This window comes from Hylobates moloch, unplaced genomic scaffold, assembly GCF_009828535.3.
Source record: "Hylobates moloch isolate HMO894 unplaced genomic scaffold, HMol_V3 SCAFFOLD_17, whole genome shotgun sequence".
NCBI lineage: Eukaryota > Metazoa > Chordata > Mammalia > Primates > Hylobatidae > Hylobates > Hylobates moloch.
The window spans coordinates 5,295,022-5,319,921 of record NW_026652292.1 but is presented as its reverse complement, the minus strand read 5'-3'; the positions used below and the strand labels follow the sequence as shown (position 1 = coordinate 5,319,921).

At 39.6% G+C, this 24,900-nt stretch overlaps 1 protein-coding gene across 1 annotated transcript in view; it reads left to right on the top strand.

Annotated features, from left to right (window-relative positions):
* MED10 (mediator complex subunit 10) overlaps positions 1-23,925 on the top strand; it is a 340,764-nt gene extending 316,839 nt beyond the window's left edge. The window contains exon 9 of the mRNA XM_058429986.1: positions 23,601-23,925. The gene's annotated coding sequence lies outside the window, so the exon portion shown is untranslated. The remainder of the gene's footprint in view (positions 1-23,600) is intronic.
* Positions 23,926-24,900: the final 975 nt, after the last annotated feature.

The following is a 24,900-nucleotide window of genomic DNA, read 5'->3' as shown; positions in this document are numbered from 1 at the left end:
ACCCACAGTGACCTGCTCTGCAATAAAGCAGCACAGACACTGGAGAGAGGGAGAAGTAGCCAAGCATTCCCTTTTTATCTCCTCTAGTTACTTGTTCTCCTCCCCCACTCAAATCTTCACAACACGGTTTCTAGAATTTTCCATGCAGCAATGTCTCTTGCTGCCGAGACCAACGTTTCACATCATTTTCCAGGTGTCTTGTTCAATCTCTATTCAGAATGGAGAAAATGGCAGACAGCTTCTCAGCAAGTGCCACAGCTTGCAATTTTGCAGAGCAAAGAAAATGAGATTAGAGCCTAATGTGTCTAGACAGCATATTTAAAAGACCAGAAAGGAAACACAGCTATCTCTGGCTCACAATATTGGTGCTACGTGGTTTTGTGCTCTCTGCTCCATTTTCCTTCTTGATTTTCCCTAAAGGGAGCCAAGATGCTCGGCGTGCGCTTCTTGCGGCTCTTGTTTTGTCTGCTTATTAGTGCTGGATTGAATCAATTCACCAGCATCTAAGAATCAGCACTTCTGTGACTTAAAGCCTATCTTATCACCCAGAATGTGCCAACAACATGCAAAAAATCTCTTCTTTCTGGACATCACCTACTGATGATGACTTCCTTCGTTTATCTGTAACAACTCATCCTTAATTTCTTAAAATATGGAAGAAGTGTTACTATATGTAATCAAAAGTATCTGAGACAGGTCTCAATCAATTTAGAAAGTTTATTTTGCCAAGGTTAAGGATGCACCATGACATATATACATTACATATGTATGTGAAAGGAAAATAAAGATACTTGTACTTGGAAACATTGGTTCATTCTTTCATATATATATGAATATATATATGAATATATATACGAATATATATACGAATATATATGAATATATATACGAATATATATATGAATATATATACGAATATATATGAATATATATACGAATATATATATGAATATATAAATATATATATGAATATATATAAATATATATATGAATATATATAAGAATATATGAATATATATATGAATATACATATGAATATATATGGATATACATATGGATATACATATGGATATACATATGGATATATATATGGATATATATGGATTATATATATGAATATATATATGGATATATATGAATATATATATGGATATATATGGATATATATATGAATATATATAGATATATATGAATATATATGGATATATATGTGAATATATATGGATATATATGTGAATATATATGTGAATATATGTGAATATATATGTGAATATATGTGAATATATATGAGAATATATGTGAATATATATATGAATATATATGTGAATATATATATGTGAATATATATGAATATATATATGAATATATATGTGAATATCTATGAATATATATGTGAATATCTATGTGAATATCTATGAATATCTATGTGAATATATATGAATATCTATGAATATCTATGAATATATCTATGATATCTATGAATATCTATGAATATATCTATGAATATCTATGAATATATATGAATATATCTATGAATATCTATGAATATCTATGAATATATCTATGAATATCTATGAATATATATATGAATATATATATGAATATATATATGAATATATATATGAATATATATATGAATATATATGAATATATATATGAATATATATATGTATATATATGAATATATATATGAATATATATGAATATATATGAATATATGTATATATATGAATATATATATGAATATATATATGAATATATATATGAAACAAATACATATATATATATGAAACAAATACAATTTGTCCACAGGGAAATTCCTTTCATATATATAGATATGAAAGAATGAGCCAGTGTTTCCAAGTACATGTTATATAGGAAGAAACGTAACTATTTCATGCAAAGTAGCAAAAGCTAGCATGGTGCATGTAACAAGGACAGAGAGGCTTCAAAGGAGGAGCAGGGTCAGACAATAGTGTCTAATACTTGGCCAAAACCCTGGGTGCTTAACTTGGAGAAATAGCTCATCCCATCTGGCTGAAACCTTTCAGCAGATGAGGACAGAGAACACCACCAGAAACAGAAGCATTGAGAACATTTTGGGAGTAATGAGAGGGAGAAATTCAGATAGAAAGTATTTTTCAATCCTGTGGTTATTTTTCATGCATCTTTACATTCCTGCAAACAAAACTGAATGGAATTGTATTCCCTCATAGAGAAGAGTTCAAAGGAAAGTATTAGACCGAAACAAGTAATACAACCAGTTCTGTCAAGCAGATTGAATTGCAAACATTCACTTTAAGATGTTTGCGAAGAATTTTGGTCAATTATCCTAAAATGAAACAATGACAGCTGAGCAAGAGGAAGTTCTCCAAGGCATCTGAAATGCTGTACCCATCCACCCAGGGACCCACTCACCATTCCTGACAGTGTTTTTTGAGGACACCCATAAGTTTCCAAAGGCCATGAATTTATTTTCAATTTGGGGAGAAAGCATCTCAGAACGGCGCTGGCATCGATTTTGTGCCAGCTCTCTGCATCTTCACTATTCTTTTCTTAAAGGCATTTTGAATCAGGATGTGGGGCAGGATGGGGGGTTTTAGATTAGATTTTCATGATGCCTGTTGAAAATATTTTAGTCTTTCATTCGATTAAATGCTGGTGAGGCAAGGACTACCTGAGTGATGTGATGGTGTTGGACAATCTGGACTCCTGCTTAGATTTTTCACAATTATAATCACAACCCCAAAGTCATAGCTCATTCCGTCTCCCTGCTCACTGTGCATGATGCTTCGCATCCTGTTAGAAGTTTAGATATTCAATTTCAGCACTGGTATAGCTCCTTTTCCCATCCATGACCACAGCAATTCAGGTGCACTGACAAGAGAGTACTGGATGGAAACATGTCTAGTGTCTTATGTTACATAAATAAGTCATTGAAAGAGACGCAATTACTAAAGCTAGAGATAAAAACATGTGTTTTCCAAATAAATGGAAAGAATAATGACTTTATAATCAGCTGGACTGGAATTTAATCCTCAGTTTAATCCAAGGCTCTGAGAGTTCTCTGCACTTCCCCTTTCCTTATTCTAGATAGAGATAATGATGTCTACCTTTCAAGGCAGGTGTGGAAATTGCACATCACAAGAAAATTGTGGCACAAAATAACCACTGTAAAAGAAAACTTGTATTACACAGAGCTGAACTAATTATTTAAAACATGGTTGGAAGAGTGCTTATGTATTAAAATTAGATTGAAGGAGACAGGTATTTCTGGGAACCTGACTTATAAAAACCTGAGCATCTAACAATTGTAATGGTAGCTGCCACTTACATAGAGCTTTCAAATAGCTCTAAACAATTTGCAAATGCTTACCTACTTATTTCTTACCCACCCTATGAGATAGGTAATAGTATAATTTCCGGTTTACAGATGGCGTAACTGAAACAGGGAAGTTATAAAACATTCCAAAGTTCATGCATCTGCCAAGAGGGACTGGGATTTGAACCAAGGCAGAAAGGCTTCAGAGTTCACACTGCTAGGCACTGTACTGTACTGCCTGCAAAAACAAAAACAATAAAACTAAGAAACAGGTAGAAATGTTGGATATATTATAGTAAATATACTTTTAAATATATAGAAAATACGTCAGGAAAGCATGAGAAACGCCCAGCAATGCCAAAATTTGAGAGAGCCTTGAAAAGAAGGGTACGGGGATCAGCTTTCACTGCAGTTTCCTGTTAGGCACAGAAGACAGGTAAAGAAGGCTGGGGGTGGGAGTGACAAATCTGTGTAATCAAAGCCATGGGTCTACACAAGCTCTATGGCATAAAATTGTGACCCTCAAAGGACTACATATTCAATGAAAAGGTGGAGAAGAAAAATACTGATTAGTTCAAAAAGCAAACAAGTTTAGTTTTCTTGCCTATACCTGAGTCTTGGAAGGAAAATGGTGCTTCCAAAGAACATGTAACAAGGGCCTGCCAACCAGCTGGAAGGCATGTCACCTATGCATCAAGGTAATGAATTGTCAGAAACATGGCACACAGCTGGAATACCCTCATGGCAACCAAAAAAGAAACAGAGAACCACCCTTTAGGGACTCACTTGAAACCCAGTTTACCCAAGATTATCAGACATAATGCCCATGTGAGATGAATTCCCAATGCAACACACAAGGAGGATATTCTACAATGACAAGAGGTGAAAGACACAATCAAAGTAGGACGAGATGACCCAGAACTTCAGATGATAGAACTTCAGGGTGAAACTATGAGATAAGAACATTTAAAATAATTAAAGCCATAAAGAGAGCGCAACATGTAAGGAAAATGTAAGATACAAACAAAATACCAGGCAGATATGAAAAATTACTTAAGAATTGAAATGAAAATTGAGTGAATGAGGGAATGGGAAGGTTATACAAAGCAGAAGAGAGACTTATGAAATGCTTAGGCATATAAGCACTGAATAATTGTTTTTTTAAAAATAAAAATATAGCATATATGTGTATATAAGTACATACACACATACTTACACACATATGTACTTATATGCCTAGAAGAAATGAAGGACAAAACTATTGCTTAACAATATAAGATGTAATCTGAATTCCAGAATGGGAAATACAGAGACTGAAAGAATAGAACTATTCAAAATATACTGGCTAGAATTTTCTTCAGAAATGAGGAAAAATCTAAATCCTCCTAAGGAGAAATCTCAACGAATCCAACTAGAAAATAAAAAACACCCAACACATACCTAGAGTATCATAGAAAAACTATAAACTCAAAGAAAATAAAAAGATCTTAAATTTGATCAGTAGGAAAAAAAACAGCTTTACTTATACAGTGAAAATTTACCTGACATAAAACTTATCAATATTAACAATATAAATTATGTGGTAATAAAATATTCTCCAATGTATTAAAGAGAAATATTCTTCTTTTGTGGAGTTCTATACCCAGCTAAACTATAATAGTGCATGTTAAGTAATGTCATTTTCAGACAAAGATCAAGAAATTTCACTATTAACTAAAACTTTGTAAAAGTAAAAGAGAAAGAAAACTCAAGTCACAATAAACTGCAAGAAAGAATAGTTGGTAAATCTAATGACGTTCAACTGTCTGAAGCAATAAAAATAATAACTATTATTCTTCATCATTTGTTCATCATGATGAAAAAGAGGAACTGAAGAACTAGGCAATAGTATTACATAAAATAAGAGTTCAGTGATCTAAATTACAGCCTTCACTCCTGAGGAAAAATACAGAGATTAACTTACATTTTTTTGTTAAGTCAAATATATATGTTGAAATTTTGAGTGCTGTAGGGTGAGGGATCCCCAACCAGATTACTTAAAGGTATGTGTCCACTGCCTGAACCCTGAAGTCTGGGCAGCGAGCCAAGGCCACAGTGCCCAGCTGAGGATCAGGTGTCCCTGAGAAGCCAAACATCCCAGAGACAATCTGAGAAAAAACAGTCTTATTGTTCAAACACAGCAGACCAAGAGAAATTAGCTTAACAGCAGTTTAGAGGGCTGAGTGCAGTGGCTCACGCTTGTAATCCCAGTACTTTGGGAGGCTGGAGCAGGACAATCATCTGAGCATAAGCATTCAAGACAAGCCCGGGTATCATGGTGAAACCCCATCTCCACAAAAAATACAAAAATTAGCCAGGTGTGGTGTCACACGCTTGTAATCCCAGGTACTTAGGGGACTGAGGCAGGAGGACTGCTTAGACCAAGAAGGTTGAGACTGCAGTGAGCTATGTTCATGCCACTGCTCTCCAGCATGGGTGACAAAGTGAGACCCGTTCTCAAAAAAAAAAAAAAAAACGGGGGGGAAAACAGTAGTTTTTGAGATAGGAAGTGGCACAGATCTGTAGCGCTGTCTTGCTGTGTCCAGGAGTGCCCGGAGCGTAAGTCCTAATAAACTCATCTACTCATCAAGCTGTGCTCGTCCACAGCTTTCTTCAGTCTCTTGGTTCCTTCCCAGTTTGGGGGGCTGGGGGGAGGGGAGATGTCACCGTCCCAAGTTTTTCTTGTAACGAGTGTGGCCACAAAACAGACTTGCAAGATAATGTATAACTTTCATGTTATTCATAGAAATAAAATGTACAGACGTTTGATTAGTATGATAGCAAGAAAAAGACAAAAAGGTTCAGAAATAAGGGGAGATTTTAACACCCCTCTCAATTTTGTAACTGACATAGTAATTATGTACATAATAATTGACTAGTTTGATGAAATAAATCATACATAGCATGGAACTCTGTCCTTGATTACAATTATTTTTGAACACATATAGAACATTATAAAAACTGACCTTCTATTAATGAATGAATTTCATCAAATACTAAAGAATATCTGTTTAAAGAACACATATAATGATAATGACACTTTGGTGTAAAAAATCTAAAGAGAAATATTCCAAAACAATTGAGAGACAGACAGAGAGACTCAGAGAAAAAGAGAGAGACTGTAAGAGTCAGGTTGAGAGGCAAATGTTACTTACAAAGAAATGAAAATTCGGTTGAGAGCATTCTTCCCTATGCAATGACAGATGCTAGAATATCTGAGGTAGAATATCTTCAATGTTTTTGAAGTCCTTGGGAAAAAATATTTTGTCTCATAATACTAGATCTTGCTCAAGCAACATTCAAGTATAAGAGTTAAATAGTTAAGAGTGTAAGAAAAATCTTCACAAACTGTGCAAACCACACACACTTTCTGGGAGCATTTCCAAAAATTTATAAAATGAAAATTTCATTTTGTAGCAAAATACAAAATGAAAACTGTAAAAGAGAAGATGTTGTATTAGTCCACTTTCATACTGATAGGAAGAATTACCCAAGACTGGCTAATTTATAAAGAAAAAGAGGTTTAATGGACTCACAGTTCCACATGGCTGGGGAGTCCTCACAATCATGGTGGGAAAACCTGCCCCGTTATTCTACTACCTCCCATCAGGTCCCTCCCATGACACGTGGGAATTATAGGAGGTACAATTCAAGATGAGATTTGGGTGGGGACACAGCCAAACCATGTCAGATGTCAAACACAAGAAACAATGATGTGTAAAACAATACCACCCAGTAAGATTTTTGGTTGACTTTGAATAATGTGCTTTAATAAAGTAAGTTAACAAATGCAAATCTGAAATAAGGAAATAAGTTCACAAATGCTTACAAGGTGAGACACAATGGAAGTAGACAGGGAATCCAAATGTGGGAAGGTTTCTGCCTTGTCAGAGGGAGGAGGTAAAATCTAAACTTTGATTACATGCTTTTATAGACTAGCTGGATAATTAAGGGTAATCTAGAAAATGTACATAGGATTTATAAATTCAAAATTACTGGAATAAAAATTAGAAGAAAAATCTCCATAAAAGTGAACTCACAATGAAAATAAAATTAATTGCACAAGGAGTCAACTCACTATGAGACAGAATCAAACAGCCGAATGAAACCCTCAAGAACTTCATACTCAGGAAGAAGTTATACAACAAAGAAGCAGGAGGATCATTTGAGGCCAGGAGTTTGAGACCACTCTGAGCAACATACTGAGGCCATGTCTCTACAAAAAACTTTTAAGAATTAGCCAGGCATGGTGGTGTGTCTTAGCTGTAGTCTCACTACTCAGAAGGCTAAGGTGGGATGATCACTTGAGCCCAGGAGTTGAGGGCTACAGTGAGCTGTTAATGTGGCACAGCACTGCACTGCAGCCTGGGCAACAGAGTGAGACCCTGTCTCAAAAATAAATAAATAAAATAAATAATTAAAAATAATATAAATTACCTTAAAAAATAATGTTGAAAATTATTGAGGAGATTTTTTTAAAGTGTAGGGTTTGTGATGGAAAGGCAGGTTACTATGAAAAAATGAGGATTAAAAAAAGAATTAAAGATCACTTCTAGCAATTAAAAGTATGATTTTTTTAAAAAGCAAAAAAAATGTTGAACAGCACATTTAATACATTTGAAAAGACAAGAATTTATTGGAAGACAAATACGCAGAAATCACCCAGAATTAGACACGAAGAGATGTAGTGATGGTTATTTAAGGAAATCACTGAATACAGCTTAATGGGAGAAGGTTGAACACATTTCTGACTGGGAGAATTTGGAGCTAGAGTCAATTTTCCAAAAGTAGTGGCAAAGATTTTTTTCTGGCCCAAAGAGAGACTTGTTGAGGGATCATCCCAAGTTCTGAACAGAATAAATAAATAAAGTGCACACACACACACACACACACACACACGTTGCTGTGCAATTTCTTAACACCAAATTGAGGAGAAAAGCCTTGAAGGCAAACAGAGAAAAGAGAGATTACTCATAAAGGAATGACAATTTCACTGACATCAGGGTCTTCTTCATAACAAAAGGAGTTTTCTTCAAAGTGCTCAAGGCAGATAATTGCCAATTTAGGAATCAGAAAAGTCAAGACACAGGGAAATGATCAGGAACACACTCTTTACTCAGCGGCTTTTGGTAATTGAAGGAAATCAGTGATGAGGAATTGAATTCAGAATAAAGGAAATGGATGCTGGAAGCAACAGTGAGCAATAAAACTGGGTAGAGACACTGGCTAATCTAGACAAGCATTAACTGAATAAAATACCAATGCAATTCAGTGCGTTCACCTCTTCGAGTACGAAAATCATCATGCCAGGCTCCTTCGCACGCCCACAGTGGCCTGCAGAGGCGGCTCCTTGCCTAGCTGGCTAATATCATCCCCTGCCTGTTCCCCTTTGTTTACTTGGTGCAGCCACACAGGTGTCCCAGGTGTTCCACTAATGAACCACAGCGCTTCATGCATTTGCTTACACTAAGTTTCCTCAGCTAGACTGTGGGTATCGTAACAACGGCTCACAGAATGTTGAAGGGAATAAACAAAGCTTCTGAAAGTCCTTTAACCCACCCCACAGCACCGGGTGCACGGCAGTCTGCATCTGACAGTTTCCTCAAGAGTTCTAAACTACAAAGATTTTATCCGTAGAGATGCAGACAGGCACACAACGCTCATTCCATTGCTGCCTGATGGGTAGGGACTCGGTTTTACAGAACACATTAGGTAGCTTTGTCTCTTGCATGCATGAAGGGCTTTCCAGAGACTGCCCAGTAAATAGCGGAACTATCTACCTTGCTTTAAGAAAACCTGCTGTCTGAAAGTCTAAACTGTAAAAAACATTGATCTGCATTGGATTACTCTCAGTAATAAAAAATTACCTGCAAGCTTACTCTGAATACCAGCCTCTCCTAATGCACGGCTTCAAAGTCATACATCCAGATATTTCCTCGTGCAAATTTTAGAGACATGTCTGTTCATTAGAATGAGACCATTCTCTGAAAGCGAGTTTACAGAGGCTGATATCCAGCGTTAATTCACCAGAGAGAGGAGTCATCTGCAGTGAATTTGAAAAGTTCTCACAGGAAAGCAAAACTGGCACCATCTCCTTTCTCACCAATTTTCATTCCACGGCCGGGCATGGTGGCTCATGCCTGTAATCCCAGCACTTTGGGAGGCCGAGGCGGGCAGATCACAAGGTCAGGAGATCAAGACCATCCTGGCTAACACGGTGAAACCCCATCTCTACTAAACACACACACACACACACACACACACACACACACAATAATTAGCCAGGTGTGGTGACGGACGCCTGTAGTCCCAGCTACTCGGGAGGCTGAGGCAAGAGAATGGCATGAACCCGAGAGGCGGAGCTTGCAGTGAACCGAGATGGTGCCACTGCACTCCAGCCTGGGCAACAGAGCGAGACTCTGTCTCGAAAAACAAACAAACAAACAAAAATTCCTAGTAATGAATGTGGCATTTCTACCATGCAGGTTATTGCACTTATGCTGTTGCCTGAGCTTGCTGCAGCACATATTTTTCCCTTAGTAACTCCTGTGTCATGACATGGAACTTACCGTGTTTGAAATAACAAATACCCACAGTAAAACCATGTCATGCTAATTTTACTCTTTTGAGGCTTGGAAGAAAAATGGATTCAGCACAACTTTCCCAGATTTAATAGATGTGTAAACACTTTCATTTCTACAAGGAATAATTTTAGATAGTGATTAACATTTATTAAAAAGGATCATTTGACATGAACTAGAAAATAAGAAAATGATATACAGTAGGGGGAGATTATGAACATAGGCATTGGCAGAAAGAACGTGTAGGTAGCTGTGGTTTTCTCTTCTTTTGTGTTTATATTGAATTTCTATAATTATAGAGAGGTTTAGATTCTCTTACTCTCCTCCCTCTCCCTCTCTTTGACTCACATGCGGGTACACACACACACACACACACACGAACACAAATAGGTTACTTATTTTGAAAAAAAGAAAATGTATTCATATGATGAAACTATAACTGAACTTACAAATGCGGTGATGTCTTGGCCATTGCTAATTTATAAGTTTTGATTATTCAACAGGATTAGGCACTCTCAGGGAAGAAAGACATTGCTAGCAAAATAACTATGCATAGAAATTTGTAGGCATAAGATAAGAATTTTTTTTCAGATTCCCTCAAGCATATTTAAATTATCTACCCAGTGGCTTGTCAACAACTGATATATGCTAGTCAAAATAATAAATCAAAGCTCTTGTTAAAACATCAGCCAATGTAATTTACATTTCTTTAAAAACATTCAATAATTCAAATTCTTCATTAATTTCTTTAATTAGATCCCACTGACTATAATTAACTTACACACATGTAAACACACATCTACACAAAGGTGTGTAAGTTACCTGAAGAATGACTTCTGAATCTCTAACTTATGATATTTCATTGGTCTGAACTTGAACCATCTGTCTATTATAATTATATTATTATTTCTTTCACTGTTTATCCAAAATTCTTCTATCTCCTTGTTTTAGGCAGAATATCCCATTTCTATTGTTTGGTTACAGGATACAAGAGCTTTTTAATTTTGATTTTTTTGACACACCAAAGAAGCAAATCTCTTCTTTTTTCCATATTTCAAAGTATGTAAAGTATTGGATTTGACACAGTGATGGATTTCAGGAATACTATTTGGGAAAAATGCTAATAAAAGACAGGATTATGGAAGCAGAGGTGTCATTGGGAAGCCCATATGTGATTTCCAACCAACGCAGGTAGCTCTTTCTGTAAAAGTTTTATCACTTAAGTAAGATGTAATCAGAAGACAAGCACATAACTTTACAAGGGCAAGTTCATTTTACACTTAATCCAGATTCTCAATTCTGGGGGAGAACAGTTGCTTGAAGTTCAGGTGGTTGCTGAGGAATTTTTCTACAGCTTGAAATTACCATCTTACTTTTCCTATTTGCTCTTTTAAGATAGCTAATTGTTATTGAGAGATTTTCAAGGTTAAGGCAATCTGTTGAGTCATGATTCACTCACAAGGAACAATCCAGGAACTCTGTATTTAGCAATTATAAAATTAAGGTTCGTGTGACACTGACTAGTCATTTGAAGACTGACTACCTGTCCTCAGGTGTCTAAGACCAAAACCCGTGAAAAATTTAAAAGCTAAGAGTGCAGGCAACAGACAAAAAGAAGAAGGAAACTAGCCATGGAACTACCAAGAAGCAAATGCTATAAAAGAGAAATGCTCCACAACTAAATGGTCTGCAGGGGAAAGTGGGAACTGTTTTTCTTGTCTACTTAATAAGAAAGAGATAGCTCACCATGAATCCAAGCAGTAGGGACCAGAGGAATGAGACTGTGGAAATGTGTGAGCATGATAAGGTTGATACTTGTCTACATTTCATCAATAGGACATCACAAAATGTCACTGAGAATTTTTTGGAAGAATGTTTCTGTTTGGAAAGCATGGTGCACTCCCATTTTTTTCACACTCAGTGATCAAGAGCACAACTGAAATGACTTTGAAGGTTTTTCTGAAGTCAGAAGAGGCATCAAGAAGGGACTGGAGTGAGCTAGGGGAGCATGGCTCATGGTGTGAAACACAAATATGGCAAGGCCGACAAGTACTCAACTTGGAGTCAGGGTTTATCTGCCTCTGTTGCCACTAGTGCTGGCTGAATGGCTTAATTACCAGCTCTGATCTGTAGGTATTTGTTGAGCATGCCATGTCAACTATTATATTGAAATACTGAGGAAGGTTACAGTTTAGCTGAAGTTTGGGCAAATCACATAGCCTCTCAGTCTACTCATCTGAAAAATGAAAATTAAGTTACTGAAGTCTTCAGGTAGCCACAGTCAGAATAAAGTCTGTAAATGTGCTAAAACAATAAGATAGATAATGGAAAATTATTCTACACCAGGTACTGTGCTAAATGCCTTACTGACTTTATCTTATTTCATTCTAAAGCCATATATAAATAAGAATGACGTGGGAAACTTTATCTGGATTGCTTGGCAAGGACAGAGCTAGTATTAGAAGAAGGGAAAGGGCATATGCAGAACTGTGACCCTTTCTTCACCCCAGCAGGAGGTGTTATGCCCATCATCAACTTCCTATTGAATTGGCACGTTGTCCCATGAAACAGAGAGCAAAAGGTGCACAGTTCCCCAGCTGGTGTACAGTGTCCTGGTGCCTCCAGATATCCTCTGGCTCAAACATGCCTTTGTGAGATACCAAAAATATAGAGGATTCATGTACCCAATGTCTGTACCTACTAGATATAAACCAAAAATGAAGTTCTAAGCCATCCAACTGACTGAGCAGACCTCCCTCACTTGGCCGAGGGGATCCCAAAGAAAACCTGAAAAGCTAATTCAGGCCTGGGTGGGAAGGGTGGTCCTGAGAACATGTACCCAAGATGGTTGGGTTACAGTTTGGTTTTATACATTTTAGGGAGACAGAAGTTAAAGACAAAGATATAAATCAATACATATAAGGTATACACTGGTTTGGCCTGGAAAGATGGTACATCTCAAAATGGGGATTTCACAGGTCATAGGTAGATTCAAAGACTTTCTGATTGGAAATTAGTTGAAAGAGGTAAGCTTTGACTTAAGAGTTAAAGTCAGCAGAAAGAAATGCTTGAGTTAACATAAGGGGGGTTGTGGAAGCCGAGGTTCTTGTTATGTAGATGAAGCCTCTGGGTAGCAGGTTTCAGAGGTAATGATGATAAATGTCTCTTTTGGGACTTTGGAAGGTGTCAGATTCTCTGGAGAAGGCCTACTAAGGTAAGAAGATTATCTACAGAATGAAATTTCTCCTACAAGAGATGGCTTTGCAGGGCCATTCCAAAATATGTCAAAGAACTATATTCCTTCAGGGCCTGTTATCTGTCATGTGATGCTATACCACGGTTGGGTTGGAGTTGGGTATCTTATTGCTACAGAGTCTGTTATGTCACTCTTACAATCTGTATTTTATCTGTATTTTAATGTTAATGCTTATCAGCCATGTCTACACTCCAACGGGAGGCATTATAGCAAGGTTTTCCTGGGCCTCTGGCTTTCAGACAGCTGACTGCAGAACTTCACAGCCTCCAAGACTGTGTGACCCAGCCTTAAATATCTTGGTTCTGTTTCTGGAGACTCCTAAGACAGAAATTGTTATCAAGAAATGGAGCTGCTGCTGTAACAAATGCCTAAAAATGTAGAAATGGCTTTGGAACTGAGTGATAGGTAGAGGCTGAAAGAGTTTTGAGGTACATGCTAGAAAAGGCCTACGTTGCTCCAAGCAAACCATTAAAGATGATTCTGGTGTGGGCTCAGAAGGAGAAGAATGCTGCAGAGAAAACCTCAGTCTTCTTAGAGAATATCAAAGTAATCCTCAGCAGAATGTTGGTAGATATATGGGCTCCTGGAAGTGAGCAGCATGCTATTGGACAATGGAAGAAGGTCCAGCTTGCTACAGAGTGGCAAATAACTAGGCTAGATTGTGTTTGTGTCCTAGTGTTTGTGAAAGGTAGAACTTGTGAGCAACAAAATTGGGCATTTGTCTGAGGAAAAGTCGAAATAACGTGTTGAAGGAGTGGCCTGGTTTTTCTCAACTGCTTATAGTAAAATGCAAGGAGAGAGAAATGACTTAACAATGAAATTGTTAATCAAAAGAGAGGCAGAACTTAAAGATTTTGAAATTTTTCAGTTTATTCATATTGCAAAGAATGAGAAAGCCTGTTCCAGGGAGAACAAAAGTATGGCCAAACAACCATCTGATAGGGACATCAGTCAGCCATCTAAGCTGAAGCCAGGACCTATTGTCCAAGACAATGAAAGAATGACACTGAAGGCATGTCATAGATTACCAAGGCTGTCCCTCCCAAAACAGGCAAAACAGGAAGCCCCATCTCCAACCCTCCTCTGTGTGTGTCCTTGATCTCATCTCCTCACTCTGTGGAGATCTCTGTGCTGTTGTTCCACATCACACTTGTCTCATCATTTTTCTATCTCATGGGCTCAGCCTTTGGAGGGGTGAGGGCTCTTCCTCCTCTGTTCATCCTATGAATTCCAGGCTCATGGGGAGTCCACTTCTGCCCTTGCCTCTTGCTGTCTCTCTATCCCCACTTGACTGTCATCTCCTCACATGGCTTACATCACCTGGGACCACATCAGTAACTCCTGAGGCTGTATCTGGAACCATCACTACTTCCTACCACGAGATCCTGATCCCAGGACCCAGCTGCCCACTGAGAATCTCCACATAGGTGTCCCACAGTTGTGTGAAATTGCACAGCAGGCAGCTGCCCCAAGCATCTTGTGACCTCTGTCTTGGTACATCATTACTTTAGCCCATGTGCACAAGCTGGGAACCAGGAGCCATTTTTGAGTGACTGCCATCCTCACCACCCATATGCAGTGATATCGGAGCCAACAAATCTACCTCCCATGCAACACTCACCACCCTCTGCTTTTCTTCATCCACAGTGCTACTCCTTCAATTCAGGCCAACCCAATCTCTCACCACAAATCCTGCAAAGCCTCCTAGGTGGCCCCTCTGTCTCCCTCTGGCCATCCTCCACTCTTCCTAACATTGCAGCCAGCACATTCTATTGAAAACCCCAAATGATGATTTCACTCTTCCTCAAAAAGCCCTTGTATGGCTCCCCATGGCTTTTCATGGCGTGACTCTTGCTGACCTGTCAGCCTTTTCTCTCCTCCTTCCCTGATCAGGTCCCTCACCTGCGTTTGATCATTCCCAGGTCCCACTGAAATATTTTCTCACTCTTGTTTACCTTCAGAGGTTTGCACACTCTCATAGAGCACCTTTGCCTAGCCAGTTGTTACTGTTTATTGCCATTTTTGCATTGCTATAAAGAAATACCTGAGACTGAGTAATTTATAAAGAAAAGAGGTTTAATTAGCTCACAGTTCTGCAGATTGTACAGGAAGCAGGGTGCTTGCATTGACTCAGCTTCCAGGGAGGCCACAGGAAGCTTCCAATCATGGCAGAAGGTGAAGGGGGAGCAGGGACATCACATGGGGCAAGAAGGGGCAAGAGAGAGAAAGAAGAGGTGCCCCACATTTTTAAACAACCAGATCTTGCGGGATCTCACTCACTATCATGAGGACAGCAGCAAAGCCTAAGGGATCTGCCCTTGTGAACCAATCACGTCCCACTAGGCTCCACCTCCAATACTGGGGATTACAATTCAACATGAGATTTGGGCAGAAACAAATATCCAAACCATATCAGTTACCTAACTCCATCAGTTGCTAGCTTCCCCAAACCTGCCCACAGACTACAGAAGAGGCACTTCCCGTGAGGCTTCTAAGCTCAGCGGAGCAGCATTCATATGGCAGAGCAATCACTTGTTCATGTGTCTGTGTCCCTTGCTACATTTTGTGTTTCTCAAGGGTGCTTATTAACGTACCTTTTTTGTATTAAAAACTTCTCATGTCTTTATAATACCTGAATAAATTCTATCACATGGATTTATTTATTATGATTTATTAAGTCATATGCAAGGTACGGTCAAGGTAGAAAGGTAACACATACGATGGACAATTTTAAGGTAGAAAAGTAACACTGAAAACCTTGTGCTCCATTTCACATCATTCTTAATACGTGTGTGTATGAGTCATAGAATTTCCTGCTGTGTTTCTTGAATGTTTTGACCGTATGCTTAGTTTCTTGATAACTATATGGGAAAATGTAGGAAGAAAAGGTTGTCAAAAGTTATAAATCTGTTATTTTGAAAAATGGCCAAACTTCCCAAGTCATTTAAGGTGACGTCAATGGAAGCTTAGTATCTATTTATAAAAATCGTCTTATGTAATATTTGAGACTGAGGCCAGATTGTTGTCAGAACTAGGTGCTCCCCCAAACGTCATATTGTCAGCCAGGCACCATATGACAGACAATACAGAGGTGCAAAGACAATGGTCACTATTTCATAGAAGTAATGTTTGATAGGACTCAACATTAAAAGAAAATATTGGAACAAAATATTCACATAGAAAACAGCACGCAACTTAAGTGGATGGCTTGATGAACTTCACAAACCTGCACAACCCTGTAGCCAGCAGCCAGGTCAGGCATCAGGACATTGGCTGCACTCCAGAAGTCCCTTGCATGCACCTGTCTCTCACTCTCCCAGGGCTGTAGCATGGAGTGGCTGCGGCTGCATTTGTACCTGATATGAATGAAATCCTATACTACACACTTTCTTACATGTGGGTTCCTTTGCTCAGCATCATGTTTATGAGATGTACCCATATTGTTGTGGTTAGTTGTGGGTTATTCATTCTGCAACCTAAACATTTTTAACTCGAAAACCATGTGGAAGCCTGAAATGCAACAGAGAGAATGCCCTTGTTCTGTATAAATGGACAGCAGCAGCGAAGGTCTGTTGAGGTCTGCAGGGAGTCAGCTATCAGCTTAGCAGGTAGAGGGTTTCTGATTATTACTGCCCCAAGCAGCAGATGGTTGGCCTCAGGGAGCGCTCACATTCTTCAAGCATGGTCAAGATGGCTTTGTCGAGCACGCTGCTTGAGAGACTCCTCGGTCAGGTTGTAGAACAGACTGAAGTTCTCATCCAAAATTGAAGATTCCAGAGTTTTCCGTATATGACACATTTATAGAATACCCACTTAATTAGGGCTCGTGGGAGATAGAGCTTGTGTGCGCCTGTACATTAGACGCCTCTTGTGCAGCACAGCAGGCTATCTAGGGATCTGTTTACAGAAACTTTGGCCAATGGTTCCAGCCCCGGCAGCCAAGACCACGGTGCTTCGCTTTGTGTGGTTTCCAGACCCCTTCTCATAGACACAACCCAGTAGGCTCAGGACTTACAGGAGGGCCTCACACATTTCCCAGCTGCCTTTGCTTTTCCAGATTCTGATGCGGGTCCACCCCTTCCCCGGGGCCGGAAGTGCAGGGGTAAATAATGCCTATAGGGAGAACTTGTCGCCAATGAGAGAGGGAACTGGAGGACAGATTATTTCTCTTTCCTTCCCAGAAAGACTAAACTGAGGAGCAGCTACTTATGTGGTCTCTAGGGAGATAAACCCACAAGTCTGAATAAATGGTTGCACTTAACAGTGGAGGTGAGTTCGCCAGTGCCCCTTGCTCTGGCCTGCTGCCTTTTCCCTCACTGCTGCTCCTGGGGTTACACTTCTTAGTGAGTGGTAGTACACAATCCTGTTGTCTCAGACTCTGCTGTCTGAAGGCAAGACCCTGGGCATCTTTTTGAAAAGGTGATGTTAGATGGAAATGCAAACACCAAACAAAAAGCAAAAGGAGGCTGGGAACAATAGAGGCAACGGTGACTAATTCTCACTGCGGGGAATGAGAAAGACTTCATGGAAAAGCACTGGAAGCTGAGTTCAGATACACAAGTGAACGTCGGCATCCAGGAAGTGAAGTAGCGGTGGGAAGACTGAGAGCGAGGTCCTCTGTGGTCAAGCTGGGCCCAGCATGAACACAATCGGCTGTTGCCTTCACTCTCTTTCGGTGCCCCATGTAGTGGCTGATGGAGGTTGGCTGGCGACAAGCAGCCTCCCTTACAGCTTCCCTGGAGGCTGGAGTGTTTCCTGATGTGTGGCCTCATCCCCAGAACAAGCCTGTTGAAGTTGACGGGGGCCGCATGTTCAGGTAATACGTAAATGCTCGGTATCCATGGAGGCATTGGGATCTTCATGGTGGTTAGATGCTTCCGGATACATTTCACCACGTTTTACTATGTCCACATTTTTTTTTTTGAAACAGAGTCTCACCCTGTCGCCCAGGCTGGAGTGCAGTGGTGCCATCTTGGCTCATTTCAACCTCCACCCCCATGGTTCAAGTAATTCTCGTGCCTCAGCTTCCTGATGTAGCTGGGATTACAGGCGTGAGCCGCAACACCTGGCTAATTTTTTTTTTTTTTTTTGTAATTATATTAGGGACGGGGTTTCCCCATCTTGGCCAGGCTGATCTCGAACTCCTAGTTCAAGCAATCCACCCTCCTCAGCCTCTTAAAGTGCTGGGATTAGAAGCGTGAGCCACCATGCCCGTCCTATGTCTACATTCTCGAGCTTACATCTGAGCAACAGCTTGATTATGTTAATCAGCAAGGAGGATTAACATGGAGGCAGGAGAGACAGGAGCTCTGTTCTTCACATTACCTTCCTGGAGGAAGGGTGGGTGAGACAGGTGTTTCCGTGATGGGCTGCCCTAAACCCCTACTAAACTCGCGTTCTAAGACTGCAGGGAGAGCAAAGGCTGCCAAGCATCTATTGAGTGATAAAAGGTTTTCCAACTAAGATTGTGCCTAGGAGGCCAGGTCATCCTCATCAGATCAGGGAATAGAGAGGTGAGCTTGGCAACCATAGTGACAAAGAGGGTGGAGAGGGCAGTGGTGGACCCTGGTCACCCACCGTGACTTCCTCCAGATGGATCCGGGTTAGAATTGTTCCTACATAAAAGAGCCATCCAGGAGGCACTAAAAAGTACTACTTGGTCTTTCATTTGCTGAGACTTGCTGTAAGTAGGAACCGTTATAGCTGTAGGCCATGTGAAAACAGAAATAAAATCAAAGACAAGGCCTTTGGCCTTGGGGAGTTCCTAGGTAAATGCAGCAGCCTTTCTTTTTGTTTCAAGGATAAAGGTCCCTTTCCTGCTTCTGTCTCTGCTATTGAATTATAAATCACGGGCATTGCTAGTATACACTGAATTTTAGATCTGAAGCAGGGATTTTTCCTGAGGGACCCATATAATTTTCCAGAAATTATATGGAAAAATATTCTGTGTTCCCCACTCACCCTCATCTCTGGGAGACAGTCCATAGCTTAATTTATGATCACAAAAGAATCACGAGCCACTGATTTAGAAAAAAATTTAAAAAGATGTTGCTTAATCTGACCATGACCTCAATTTTCCTCCAAAGTAGAACTGAGATGACCCTGATTCTACTTTCAATTTGTGTGTGTGTGTGTGTGTGTGTATATACACACACACACAAATAAATCAAACTAATTTTCTACAAACTGAGATAGAAAACAGGGGCATCCCTTGGGCTTGTGCCCTGCCAAGTCACTGACATTAAAAGAAATTCATTTTTCTTGTCTAAATATAAAAGCAATGATTTAAACTTATTCCCACAGTTAGCTAACTTATTGAAATATTAAATCAACAAACCCAGAAAGAAAAAAAGAGTCTCTGATTCAAGTGTGTTTTCCTCCCGTTATTAGTAGAAAATGTATGAGTAAGCAGCACAGAATTCATTGCATTCACAACACAAGCGCAGCCGAGCCCACACATACGCATGCTTTTCTTTCATCCTTCTTCTCTCTGGAGGTTATGGGCTGCATTGTGTAATCACTGCAGCAGGCTGTAAATGATGTATAAAAAATATCCCATGCCAGGGAACTTAGTTGAGACTCTGTGTTTGTGGTTATTTTTGCTACCGAAGCTCAGAGAAGCAAAGCTTATACAGAGAGAGGTGCAATCACCAGGAGCATAAAATAATGCTGTTTAAAAATCAACACTGCTCTTCCTTCTTCCTCCTCTTCTAACCCATCTTATAGGAAGAAAGCCATACAGAATATTTCAACAGAAACAAAGATGTTAAAATAAAAGGTCAGTCATCCTCAAAGGCAGGTTCTATGATATATTCTTTTAGGAGACCAATGTACCTCCTTGAAACGGGAAGAGTGGTCCGTCGCACATTCACTCTTCCCATAGTTGGCCTGGACTTAGGCTGATGCTCTGCAAACATTGCTGATCATGCATCACTATCAATCAAACATTTTTGAATATATGCCTCATGTATATATTTTTGTACTTTTGGTTTATAATACATTATTTCATCAGTAGCTGATTAATCTCAAAGCATTATATATAGACTTTGACCAAGGTTATTGATTAATAATAGCAGATGTAAATCTATTTTAAAAATAAACTTTTTGCCAAATTCAAATGTTTTGGCCAACTTTGCAGCAGCATAATGACTTGGTTATTTATTTCATTCAACAGATACTTATTTTATCATTATCGATCTTCCCCCAGCAAAAGGTTCTATCAGGGTAGAGGTTGCATCTGTCTTGTTTACTGATGTGTTGTCGGTGATGGGGAGAGTCCTGAAAAATTGTACATCATTAATAGATGTGTAAAGCTTATAGGGGCGGAGTGCCCTTTTACTTGCGTTTTTCAGAGAAGCCTTCAACAAGAAGGTGACATTTGCATATACATTTGGAGGATGCGAGAAGGAACCATGAAGACAGGCAGATAAAGACAGTTTCAGGTGCAAAGAAAAGAGTAGTGCAAGGAATTTTTTAAAAATAATTTGCTTGATAAAAATCGTACTCCAGGAATAAGCATCAGCTCTGCTAATTTTTTTTTGTTGCTCGCTTATGCTGTCATTTCTTTGGGAGAATTACCTGCATTCCTATAAATGATCTTGAGCTTTGTTATGAGGCACATTTATGAGACTTAGGAACAGTTCGATCTTTTTGGGTCTTGCTTTTAAGATTTGTTAGGCAGGGTCGGGCACGGTGGCTCACGACTGTAATCCCAGCACTTTGGGAGGCCGAGGCGGGTGGATCACGAGGTCAGGAGATCGAGACCATCCTGGCTAACACGGTGAAACCCCGTCTCTACTAAAAAATACAAAAAATTATCCAGGCGTGGTGGCGGGCGCCTGTAGTCCCAGCTAGTCGGGAGGCTGAGGCAGGAGAATGGCGTGAACCCGGGAGGCGGAGCTTGCAGTGAGCTGAGATGGCGCCACAGCACTCCAGCCTGGGCGACAGAGACTCTGTCTCAAAAAAAAAAGAAAAAATAGTTGTTAGGCGGCGGGACTGCCAGTCAGTCCAGGGATAATTATTCCCCTCTCATGAGGCAAGATCTAACTGAGTACTCTACCCAATGTCTTATGAACAATTCGGGGTCAGAGTCCGGGTAGTGAGACCGATGCTACTTGTGCCCTGGGTGAGCACTGGGCATTATTCTCTAATCCTTCTATGTGGTTCTTTCCCAGGCCTTGGGTAGTTTTCTCAGCCACAGGAGCTGGTCAGTACATAGCTGACTGTCTGATGACAGTGCTCTGAAGATCTCTGCAGCTCTCCCTCCCTACAGCCCCGTCCTCTCCTTTCTTCAGTGATGCAAATTCTGATGACCCATATCTCCCAGTCTCTCCGCGTTGCCTCTCTCCTCAGGTGGTCGGCCACACTCACCTGTTTCTCCTGCTCTTTGCTGCAGCCTGGAAAATCTCTCTGGATAGTAAGCTGTCACATCCTTGGGCTCTCTTCATGTTTCCTGCATATCAAGAGTCACCGTCCTTCACTGCTTGATGGAAAGTGTCCTGAAAAACATCATTTCCCAAATTATTTTTTCTGTTGTTTTAAGGGAAAGGGTATATGCGGTCTCTGTGACTGACTCCATGTCAGCTAGAAGTGGACGCCTAGAATCTGTGTCCACACGGAGGTGTGGATGGAAGGCGTCCTTGCATCCCCTGGGGCTCTTGTTTTGTTTTTGACCCTTACGGGGGGTGACTGGGCTAAACTGTTCTGCTCTCTGGACTACCGAGGTGCAACTGATATCTCTGTGCACACACTTTTGTAATCAATTTTCTATTCCCAAAGATAACTAAGTAAAACTAGGTGATACAATCTTTAAGTGAACTTCTTGTGACACATTTAAGCTGCAAGGCATGTCAGTAAGGCAAATAACCTAGTGAGGTGCCACTGGCTTCCTCTGGGTGCCTATCCATCTTGATTAGAGATCTGATAATAAAACATTACAGATAACTCTTTCCTTTCTCATTAAGATTTAATACAATGAGAAGCTCTTACATTTTCTTTCATGGCCCACTGGTTCATCTTGCTCACCCCGTAGGTCCCCACATCTGACGTGGAAAAAATTGCAGTGGATAAAGCTGGCCTCATGCCTCTTTCTCTGAAATTACTAACACATTGTTGATGAAACCATTAGAAGTGAAACGAAAGGATTCACAGGAGCCACTGGTAACTCTTCAATTATCCTGTTAGTGTTACATCCACTTTCATTCTCTGAGATATAGAAAGCTAAATGTTCTGTTTTTAAACCTGATGGGACATAAAGAGACAGAGATGATATTTGTCCAGTTTCACGTTAGAGAAGGACGTGTAACCAGTTCTCCACTTTCTAAACAAAGAGAAGGCTCACCTCTATGCAAATAATTTTCTTTATTCTTAATTTTCAAAGGTCAAGATAGCAGAGACTACAGGATACATTTCCACTCAGGCTTTTCTTCTTGACCCAGAACAGAATTTACTCTTTTCATAAAAGTACCACCACCTAGATTTTTTCTATATTAATTAGAACTGCATTTCAGAACCTTGAATGCAATTGTTAATCATGTTACTATAACCCTTCTTCTATCGAAATGATTTTCTACAACTTGTAAGAAGAAGTGTTGGCTAGGTAATATGTCCAATGCCTATGCTAATTTCCTCTTAATAAATTCATATGGGAACATTAGTAGCAAGAGTGCCTAATTTAATCTTCATCCCCTGGAATCTTTAATGCTTAAGTTTCTATCTTAAGACCCCATATTTCACCAACTGGTTAGCTTACTTGTTGGCATCTTCTAGCCTCAAGTTAAATTAATGAAGCCTCTGTAGTAAAAAATGACCTTCAATAAATATGGTTTCTCATTTTCCATCCACTTACAGTTTAATAGAAAATGTCCATCTGTGGTGCTATTAAATGTGTCTAGTTGGAGTGAGAGAGTACAAGTATTTTAGAAGCTGGGTGCAGTTTCACAGGTACCATTTAAAGAGCTTGAGATCTAATTAACATACAGTAAAATATATAGATTTTGAGTGTTCGGTTTGATATGTTTTTGGCAGTAGTGTAACTCTGTGTGGCCGTATTCAACACAAGATGCACAATATTTCCATCCTCCTAGAAAGCTCCACTGCATCCTTTCCAGTCTGTCTCTCACACTGGCCTTCATAACCACCACCCTGTTTTTATCACCGTGGATCAAACGCATCATGCAGTATGTACTCCTGTGAGATGTGCCAGTGTGGGGATTGACTGGAAAGGATGTATGTGTAAGTATTTGGTTCCTTTTCCCTGCTGCTTCTCCATTTTACAGATACAGTACAATGGTCTACCTGTTGTTGTCCTTTCAATAGACATGTGGAATTTTCCCAGTTTTTGGTACTTATAAACTTCCTTATACAAGTCTTTTTATTGACATATGTTTTCATTGTTTTTCAGGAGAATACATTGGAGTGGAATTGCTGGCCATTTATTTTGCTCATAACCTTGAATTAGACATGACTCAGTGAAGCAGCACATCTCTGATCCACGGAATGACAACTGAGATATCTTGAAAGACGGAAGGTCTTGTTACCCAGGGGCTGAAATTACTGGGAGACTCACTCACTTCCTGTCTACTGGTTAAGGTCGACGGGTGGCCAGTATCCTAGCTGTGGTGTCATCCAGAGCGCATACATGTGGTCTCTCTTTGAGGATGCCTGGCTTCCTCACAGCATGGCAGCTGGATTCTAGGAGGAAGTATTCCAAGAAAACAAAGCAGAAGGGCACAACATCTATCATGATCTACTCAGAAGTCACATAGTGTCATTTCTGCCGTGCCTTATTGGTTGGGGAAGCCACAAAATTTCACCTAGGTTTAAGCCTAGATGGATGCTATGGCCTGAATGTTTGTGTTCCCTCAAAGCTCCTATGTTGAGATCCTAAGCCTTAAGGTAATAGTATTAGGAGATGGGATCTTTGAGGGGCACTTAGGACATGAGTGAAGAGCCTTCATGATTGGGATAATGCCTTCATAAAAGAGACCCCAGCGAGCTTGCTTGCCCCTTCCATTGTGTAAAGATGCAACTAGAAGTCTCCATCTATGAAGAAGAGGACCCTCATCAGACACTGAAACTGCTGGCACCTCCATCCTGGACTTCTCAGCCTCCAGAACTGTAAACAATGTATTTCTGTTGTTTAGAAGTGACCCAGTCTAATGTATTTTGTTGTAGCAGTCCAAACAGACTAAACAGGGGGTTAGGATATAGCTCCTACTATTCAATTGTAATATTGTCAATATCACATTTTAAGAATAATATGTAGCACATGGATACATATGTAACAAACCTGCACATTGTGCACATGTACCCTAAAACCTAAAGTATAATAAAAAAAAAAAAACTAAAAAAAAAAAAGAATAATATGTGAAATACAATATGTTTTATTAGTCACCTTTGGAAAATACAATCTTCCACAATCTGGAACCACCTCTTTGGTTCAAAAGGTGCCATTCTTCTGTAACGTGTGTGATAAATTAAAACAATATTTGTATCCTTTATCCTAATCATCTTACTTGGACATCATCCTGAAACAAATGACAGAAACACTCACAGTTTTATATACAAAGCTATTTATAACAATGTTCTCAATAGAACTCAATTAGAAAACATATAAAGGCAAAGGTAGAGTTATTTGATGTTATGGTTTGAAAGGATTCCCACACCCTCATGAATATTCTTTATTACGCCAGAGGGAACCT